Source organism: Solanum dulcamara, chromosome 12, assembly GCF_947179165.1.
Source record: "Solanum dulcamara chromosome 12, daSolDulc1.2, whole genome shotgun sequence".
Lineage (NCBI taxonomy): Eukaryota > Viridiplantae > Streptophyta > Magnoliopsida > Solanales > Solanaceae > Solanum > Solanum dulcamara.
The window spans coordinates 10,959,913-10,967,966 of NC_077248.1; the positions used below are offsets into that span (position 1 = coordinate 10,959,913).

Here is an 8,054-nt window from a genome sequence, read left to right on the forward strand (position 1 = left end):
GAAACATTTTCATCCTAATTGTACTCCAAAGTCCAATATGAGATCATTGGAGGAGGTGGTTCCATCGACATGTGTATCGCCATCTAGGTGAGATTGATAGAGTATCGTAGTGGTCAAGAATTTTAATTTTATGGGTTCAAGATTTAGTGTCATTCAAATTCAAACAAAGTGTTTGAGTTTGCATTTTGTTTGAAATATGGAGGAATTTGTATTTGCTTGAAATAATTCCCAAATATTATTTGCTTCACACCTATGAGTCTTCATTCAACCAAATTTGATTAATATATCTTTTAAGCTAATAAATATCATGTTATAGTATTAGGTTTAGTATTGTTTTAAGTCAAATAATGACTGAATTAATTTCTTTGTAATGTAGTAAATTTGATTAATATTACAGTTTGTATCTTCCTTACAGTTTGTATTTTTGATAGCCTTAGCAAGTACTTCCTTTGGTGTGTATCAATGTTGTGTACTCTATATTAGAGTTTCAAATGTCAAATTGATTGACATAAAATCTTGTGTTTGGTCTCTTAAATATAAGGGATAATTTCAGAGCCATCGCTCCAAGTTTTGTTTTATAACACTCATCTGTGGTTTATAATATTACACTTACCTTTTTTATTTTGATTTTTTTGTAATCATTCTTTAAATATGTATAAAATAAATATAAATTAATTATGATTTGACAAGTTTGTTCTTATTTATATTAATTTCTTCATATTTATGCATATTATTGTAAAATAACTTATTTAATAAATACCTTCAAATAAATCAAATATTATGTATAGATACACATGTTCTTTTAGTTACCAAATAAAAATTAAAGGTCTTGGCAAAGTAAAGTCGAATTAATACACTTATGATTTCATTCACGGTAAACCACCACTTTCACCAAGAAAAATGATTAGAAATTGGACAGGAACGTAGAAGTTTGGATAGAAAAGGGATTTCGATTCTTAAGGATGAGAATAATATTTATTTATATTGATTTATTTTTAAAATACTTATTAAATAAGTTATTTTTTATAATATCCATTAATACGAAGAAATTAATATAAAGAAGGACAAACTTGTCAAATCTTCATTAATTTTTATTTATTTTTAATAGATTTAAAGAATGGTTATAAAAAAATCAAAATAAAGTAAGTAGGCGTAATATCGTAAACCACAGAGGAGATAAATGTTATAAAACAAAGGAGGAATGACCTGGGAGACCCTTGTACTTGGCTCTATTTGTAAGTTGGACCCTTCAACTCACTACTTTGCTAACTGAACTCTTAAACTCATTGAAATATAATATTTTAAACCCTTTTTGGACAGATCAGTGGTGTGTGAATTACAACTGATTACACGTCAATTTTCACGTCATTTAAAACTGCCACATGGAAAATTACATGTTAAAAGTCTAAAACCTCATTTTTCATTTTCTCTTTATTCAAACAAATTCACATAATTTTCTCACCCTAATTTTTGTCCTTTTGCTCCCATGATATTGTCGATTGTTGATGGTATTTGATTGCGATTTTCAGTCTCTCTTTGTATGTTTATTAACCTCGTTTTAATCTAGAATAATATCTGTTTTGTTCATTCTTTTTTTTGTCTTTAATTTTTGTCCATGTCGAATTTTAGTCTTTAGGGATTTTTAAGAATTATCATGTGATTTTTTAAAATTTTGCTTCTCTTTTTTGGGTATTTGATGAAATCGGAGAAAATTATTTTTTTTGTGTGTGATAAAATTGAAGAAAGTAGAAATCTCTTTTCTTGGTATTTGATGAAAATGGAGTAAGATGGAAGATTATTTTTTTTTCTTTTTTCTGGGTGTTTGATGAAAATAAAAAAAAGAACTTTTTTCTTATGTGTGTTTGATGAAATTGTAGAAAGAGGAAATTTTCTTTTTTTTGGTGTTTGATGAAATTGTACAAAATTGTTATATTAGAGATGTTGAAATTTGTGGATCTAATTAGAAGATTAAGGTGGAGGAGAAAGTTTTGTGAAAAGTGATTATTGAAGAGATACTTATACAGGTGGTGAGACAGATAAATAAAGCTAAACAGCTAAACAAGCATCAAAGATAAAATTAAAAAAATTGAAGAAGAAAATCGACTGATAAAGAAGAATCTACACAAGTAAAAAGACCTGAAAAAAAGAAGAAGAAAAATGATAGCAAAAACAAAAAAAAATAATGGGGAAGAAATTTGGAAAGAAATATTGAAGGAAAGGCCAAATTCAGCTCAAATTTTGTTCAACAATGGTGTTGGACTAATTGAGGAAGAAGATGCATGTTATAAAGGTCAAAAGTGACCAAAATTGACTTTTCAGTATGCCTCACGCGCATAAAATATGTGTATCACACGCACATAAGATAAAAAAATGTCACATAGGATGACATATCACAAAAAAAATTTAAAATATCGTGTTTCAGTGAGTTTAAGGGTTTAATTCGCAAAGTCGTAAGTATAAGGGTCCAACTTACAAACGGAGCCAAGTACAGAAGTCTCTCAGGTCATTCCGCCTAAAACAAAATATAAAAAAAGATATCTGGAATTATCCCTAAATATCATTAGAACAAATTTTTTCTTGGTCCAGACATTTTAAATACGTGTGGGGCTTTGACGGTATGCAATATAGAAACACCATCACGCATTAATAAGAGAATTGTATCCAATTGTTCATTCATTTGATAATTAAAATCACCTATGATATTATTGGATGATGAATTTGAATTTTGAAATTTATTAACAATTTATTTTTCTTATCCCGCCCTCGCACCGCACAATTTAACGGCGCACACAATATGTTAATGGATTGCATGTCCATTACTAAGTATATCATGGTGTTATATAAAACTAAAATGAACATAGAAGCAATCGGCCCATTAGCTCAGTTGGTTAGAGCGTCGTGCTAATAACGCGAAGGTCGCAGGTTCGAGACCTGCATGGGCCAGAGAAATTTTTTCTTTTATATTTTTTGGATTTGGCTGAACAGAGAGTTCTTATAAACAAAAGGTGTGCAGTTTCAAATTTAAAGTGTTTTTTTTTGGTTTTAAATTTGAAAGAAAAAAAAATCACATTTCGAATATGCATGTCAATGATATATATATTGGTAACTAATGTAGTACTTATGATGTTTTTACACTTTCTTTGTGCAAATCAGTATTATACATTTTAACAACTTTTCTTGAGGTAGTGTGTTCAGTATGAAGGAAAATAATTTTTTGGAAAAATATATGAAAAACTTTTGTTTGTGCTATCACTTGTGGAGTATTGATTATTTTTCCTTTCAGGATAATTCCTTGTTGAATTTCGAAAGCTTCGTTTATATATTGGCATAAGATTAGTAAAAATTAATGAGGGATGGGTGTTTGATCATATTTTATTGTGAAATGTATAAAAAAAAAAATATTTTTAAAGTGAAAAATGATATTTAAAAATTTGAATTGTTTTTGACGTTTTATGATTAATTTGGAGTAAAAAAAAGTGAACACCTTTTTTGTTATTTTTCAATTTTTTTCAAATTTCGAAATTTTATGGCCAACGTGTTTTCCGAAGTTCAACTCCAGAAAAAATGAAAAATATCCATGGCTGAACGATGCTTGAAGTTCCATTAGATAAAATGCATCTAGATTAGGGTTGGCATGGTACGGTATGGTATGATATTTAAAATTTCGGTACGGTAATTTCAGAATTCAATTTTTAAAACTATTATACCATTATCATACCAATTTAATTCGGTATGGTTCGGTACTTTTAAGTTCAATTTTGATATTTTGCGGTATGGTAAATCGGTAACCATAGTTTGTTCAACTTTGACTAATATATACTCGTATAATAGAGTATTAAGACTTCGACAATTCAAAAAAAAATCTCAATTGTGTCATACTAACATATTGCACATGTAGAAATATATATATTCAAAAGAAAGTACTATTATTCTTCAAAAAATATCAAAATACCCTTAGAGGATAGCGCGCTCGCATAACGTATCATCCCTAACTTTTTTGGCCAATTTGAGATCGGAATATTGATCAAAGGGGAAAATCACGTTGGAAAATGCTCTCGGTTGAATTTTAGGCCAATCAGATCAAAAGATAATTTTTTTGAGGCAAAATTTCAATTCCAGAGAAGTGCGCGACCAGTCCGCGTCGCAGACTTGCTCCCCCACACTGCAATTTCTCCGAAATCTGACCAAAAACCAAATTGGCCATAAATTGCACTTCACGAATGTGATTTACCCTTTTATTCTTAAAAAGCATTCGTGGAATGCGATTTATGTGTATTTTTTTCAAACATTTTTCGGTTTCAGTGAGGAGCATTTCGATCTTTTTTCACCCCTCCTATACTTAACCCATGACTGATATAGGCCGTTTTCGACCTTATAAGCATTTCTAAATCCATTCCTTAGACTTTTTACACATTCAAGCAAAAGGAAATTAAGGCTAAGAAGAGGAGAAAGAGGTAGGGTTTTCTTTCAAGATTATTCAACAAGGTAAGTTTTTCTTCATAGATTTCAAGTTTTCCAACCCTAATTTCTTCATCTATTCATGAATCACTAAGAGAAATATTAAATCCTTACCATAGGGTTTTCAAGAAAACGAATCCAAAAATTTCAAGAAAGGGTCTCTTGATTATTCTTCTTCGAGTTCAATTGTTCTTGATTTTCAGGTATGTAAGGCTAACCGTAATTTGGATTGAGTTCATCCACATGTCCTACATCTTCGTTGATTCGAGTTGAGTTAAATTTCGAGGTTCCATGAATTGAGTTCTTGAGTTATTTATATTTTCTATTGAGTTTTGTATATGAATTCCATTGTGTTATTATATATATATATATATATATATATATATATATATATATATATATATATATATATATTACTTGATGAGTTTCTTGAGTTGAATCTTGTTGAGAGTATGGATTCATGTTTGAATTCACATGCCGATGACTACTATGATTTATGGGTTTTTGACGAGTTCCAGAACCACGAGTGAGAAAGCGGCATGGGACAAATCATATATTCGGAGAACGCAAATGGAACACTACTTGATATTTTATTTTTATTTTATGCATTGATGGAGTTTTAAAGAATGATTTGTGAATATTTTTGCATTAATTATTTTATGCACTATTTTGAGTTTAAAGGAAGAATATTTTCATCTTTGATTAAAAAAGAGTTTGAGCATGAGTTGAGTTTGAGAAGTCCCTTAATTATTATTTTGAGCACGAGTTTGAGAAATGTCTTAATTATTTTTTTGAACTGAGTATTTTGAGTATAAATGAGTTGAACATTATTACATTAAAACATCTATTTTGAGATTGAGATTGAGAAGTTAAATTATATATTGATTTTAAATGCATTCACTGAGTTTAGATTATACCTATTTTAAAGAGAAGAGATGAGTTGAGTTTTGAGCTAAGTCCAAAAGAGACTAAATTATGTATTTTGAGTATTTTCTCACTTGACGTATATGATCATATATAATATTTTGAGAGTAGTATTAAACACTGATATGGAGTGAGCCCATAAACTACATAGCCAGAGTAGGATAAGATCGTGACCGCTAATTCAGGCGATTCCCAACTAGTCCAAAAATGATAGACTTTGAGAAATTTTGGATCCAATGACTTTGAACATTCTTTACCCTGACAAGGTATTGGACGGTTGTGACAACGATAGTTCTTAAGCATTGTATCATCACTAACTCATAATTAATGGTTGTCGGTTAGAGAAACTCCCCAAGAGAAAAATATTATACTTTTATATATTAAGTTGCATCTCTTATTACATATCATTTAAAGCATTGTACTATTTTACTTCATGCTTTATTGAACAAAGTCATTTCAGAGTGAGTCCCTTGAGTTGAATTGCATGAGGTTGAGTACTGTTGATTATGTTCCTTTCCAGCTATTTTTTACATACTCGTACATTTCATGTACTAACGCCATTTGGACTGCATTATTTTATGATGCAAACACAGGTATTAGATATCATCAACAGGCGTATCGATATCGTTGAGGATCTACTTGTCTAGTTTTGGTGAGACCTCTTTACATTCGGAGGAACTCCTTTCTTTTCAGCCATTCCTTTATTATTTAGTAATTCTTTGAGGTAGCCGTGGACTTGTCTCGGCATCTTTTTATGAGTCAATTAGAGGCTTCATAGATAGAGTAGAACTGAGTAGAAGGATTCTTTCAGAGTCTATTTTTAAATAATAATTTTATTATTGAGTTTATGACATTGAGTTACATTATTCTTTGAGTATTTTTAATATATTATTTATTTATTGAGGATGATGTTTCTAAATGCCCATATGAGTTAAATATCTATTAAGTTGAGTCTTCCGTTGAGTGATTGAATGAGTGATCAGACCAAGTGGTTCGCTTGGGGCCAGCGATGGTCTCTGAGTACCGGCCACGCCTAGGGTACCTTCCCAAGGCGTGACAAACTTGGTATCAGAGCAGAGAGTTCAAGAGTCCTAGGGTGTTTATAAAGCCGTGTCTACTAGAGTCTTGCTTATGATTGTGTCGTGCAACACACTTATAATCGGAAGCTATAGGACATTAGGAATTGTTTCACTTATTTCATATTCTGAGTAAGTGCGATAGAGTTTAACTCTATGAAAGTTCTCTTCTAATTCATGAGTTGGTCAAATCCATCTGACTAATCCTCATACTCAAGGTGGTTGGAACAGTAAAGCTCAGATTCTTATTAATGAGTTACTTTCAGATAAAGTATTCAGAGAGTAAAAAGACGACACCAGGATCAAGAGGAGCCGATTAGTGTGCTTAAGTCTATTGATTCAAAAGAATTCACTCTTATTTACTTGAATCGTGCATTGGTCCAAAGCAAGATGTACTCCCAGAATCTCTTCCTTAAACCTTGCTTCAGATGTTATCTTTGAGGGGGAAGTTATGTCCCAAATTACTTAGTGTTACCACCCCGAGAGAATGAGTTTTGAGGTATTGTAAGCTATAATTGATAGAATTATCCTAGAGCTAGAAAGATGAAGTTACAGGAGTAAAAAACAAATAGTGAGAATGATGGTTGATTGAGGTCTGTAACTAGAGTGAAGTATCTATAAGGCAAATAATGAGGTAATAAGTCAAGTCCATTTAGTTTTGACTAAAGAATAGTAAGTATCATCTAATTTTCATGATAGGAGGTAGAGAAAGAGTTTGTTAGTTAGGATGAGTTAGAAAACACTGGAACCAGGAGAGGAGTTTTATGTTGAGGTGTCTTTGTGTTAGTAAAGACCTAGTATAGGTGTTGAACGGAAGGGAGGAATAGTCATGAGATTATAGATCTAAGCTAGACTTATGATTTTGAAGGAAGAGTCCCATGTTATTTAGAGTGATATTAATATAACTAGGCAATGAAGTGTAAAGAATGGGTAAATAGTACTTAGGTATGAAAGGAGACGAGGTGATAAATTATAATTAGACAGACAATGAGACGATGATCGATTACTTGTCATGAGGTCTTAGTAAGAGAGTTTTTTTTTCACCTAGTAGTTGTAAGTTGGTGTAGTATGCGAGCAGCGCATGATGTGTGTGTTAGTACTAGAACCTAAGCTTGAATTTGAGATGAGTGGTGTGAAGAAAAAAAGGATAGCATTATGAGTGTGATAGTGCTAGTTTTAAGATTTAATTTAGAAGGCTTGACATAACGTGTGCGAGAGATTAAGATATTAACTTGAGAGGAGTGTATGTTACGAATAGGGGGTATGTAACCCTTAGATGTAAATAGTGAATTGAGGCTAAGTCATTTGGTAGGAGAAGGCTTAAGATGTGTATCCGAGATAGTATAAAGTTGTATGAGGCTCTAATTTTATGAGTTGCTTTGGGTGACTAGTTATTATCTTTTAACTACTAATGTGCAAAAGGCTGTATCTGAATTTTTGTTTTTATTTAGTATCCATAAGAATTGGGTCGAAGGAAGTTAAATATAGATAATGATGAGTCTCCTGTTCTAGTTCAAATTTCCTTCAACTAAATTAGGAATATGTAAACCTAGAAGATGAGTGTTAGCAGGCTAAAGAGAATAGGTTAGATCATAA

At 31.1% G+C, this 8,054-nt stretch overlaps 1 non-coding gene across 1 annotated transcript; it reads left to right on the forward strand.

The window, feature by feature from the left end:
- Positions 1-2,869: 2,869 nt before the first annotated feature.
- On the forward strand, positions 2,870-2,943 carry TRNAI-AAU (transfer RNA isoleucine (anticodon AAU)). The gene has a single exon. It is a non-coding gene; the product is annotated as a tRNA-Ile (tRNA).
- Positions 2,944-8,054: the final 5,111 nt, after the last annotated feature.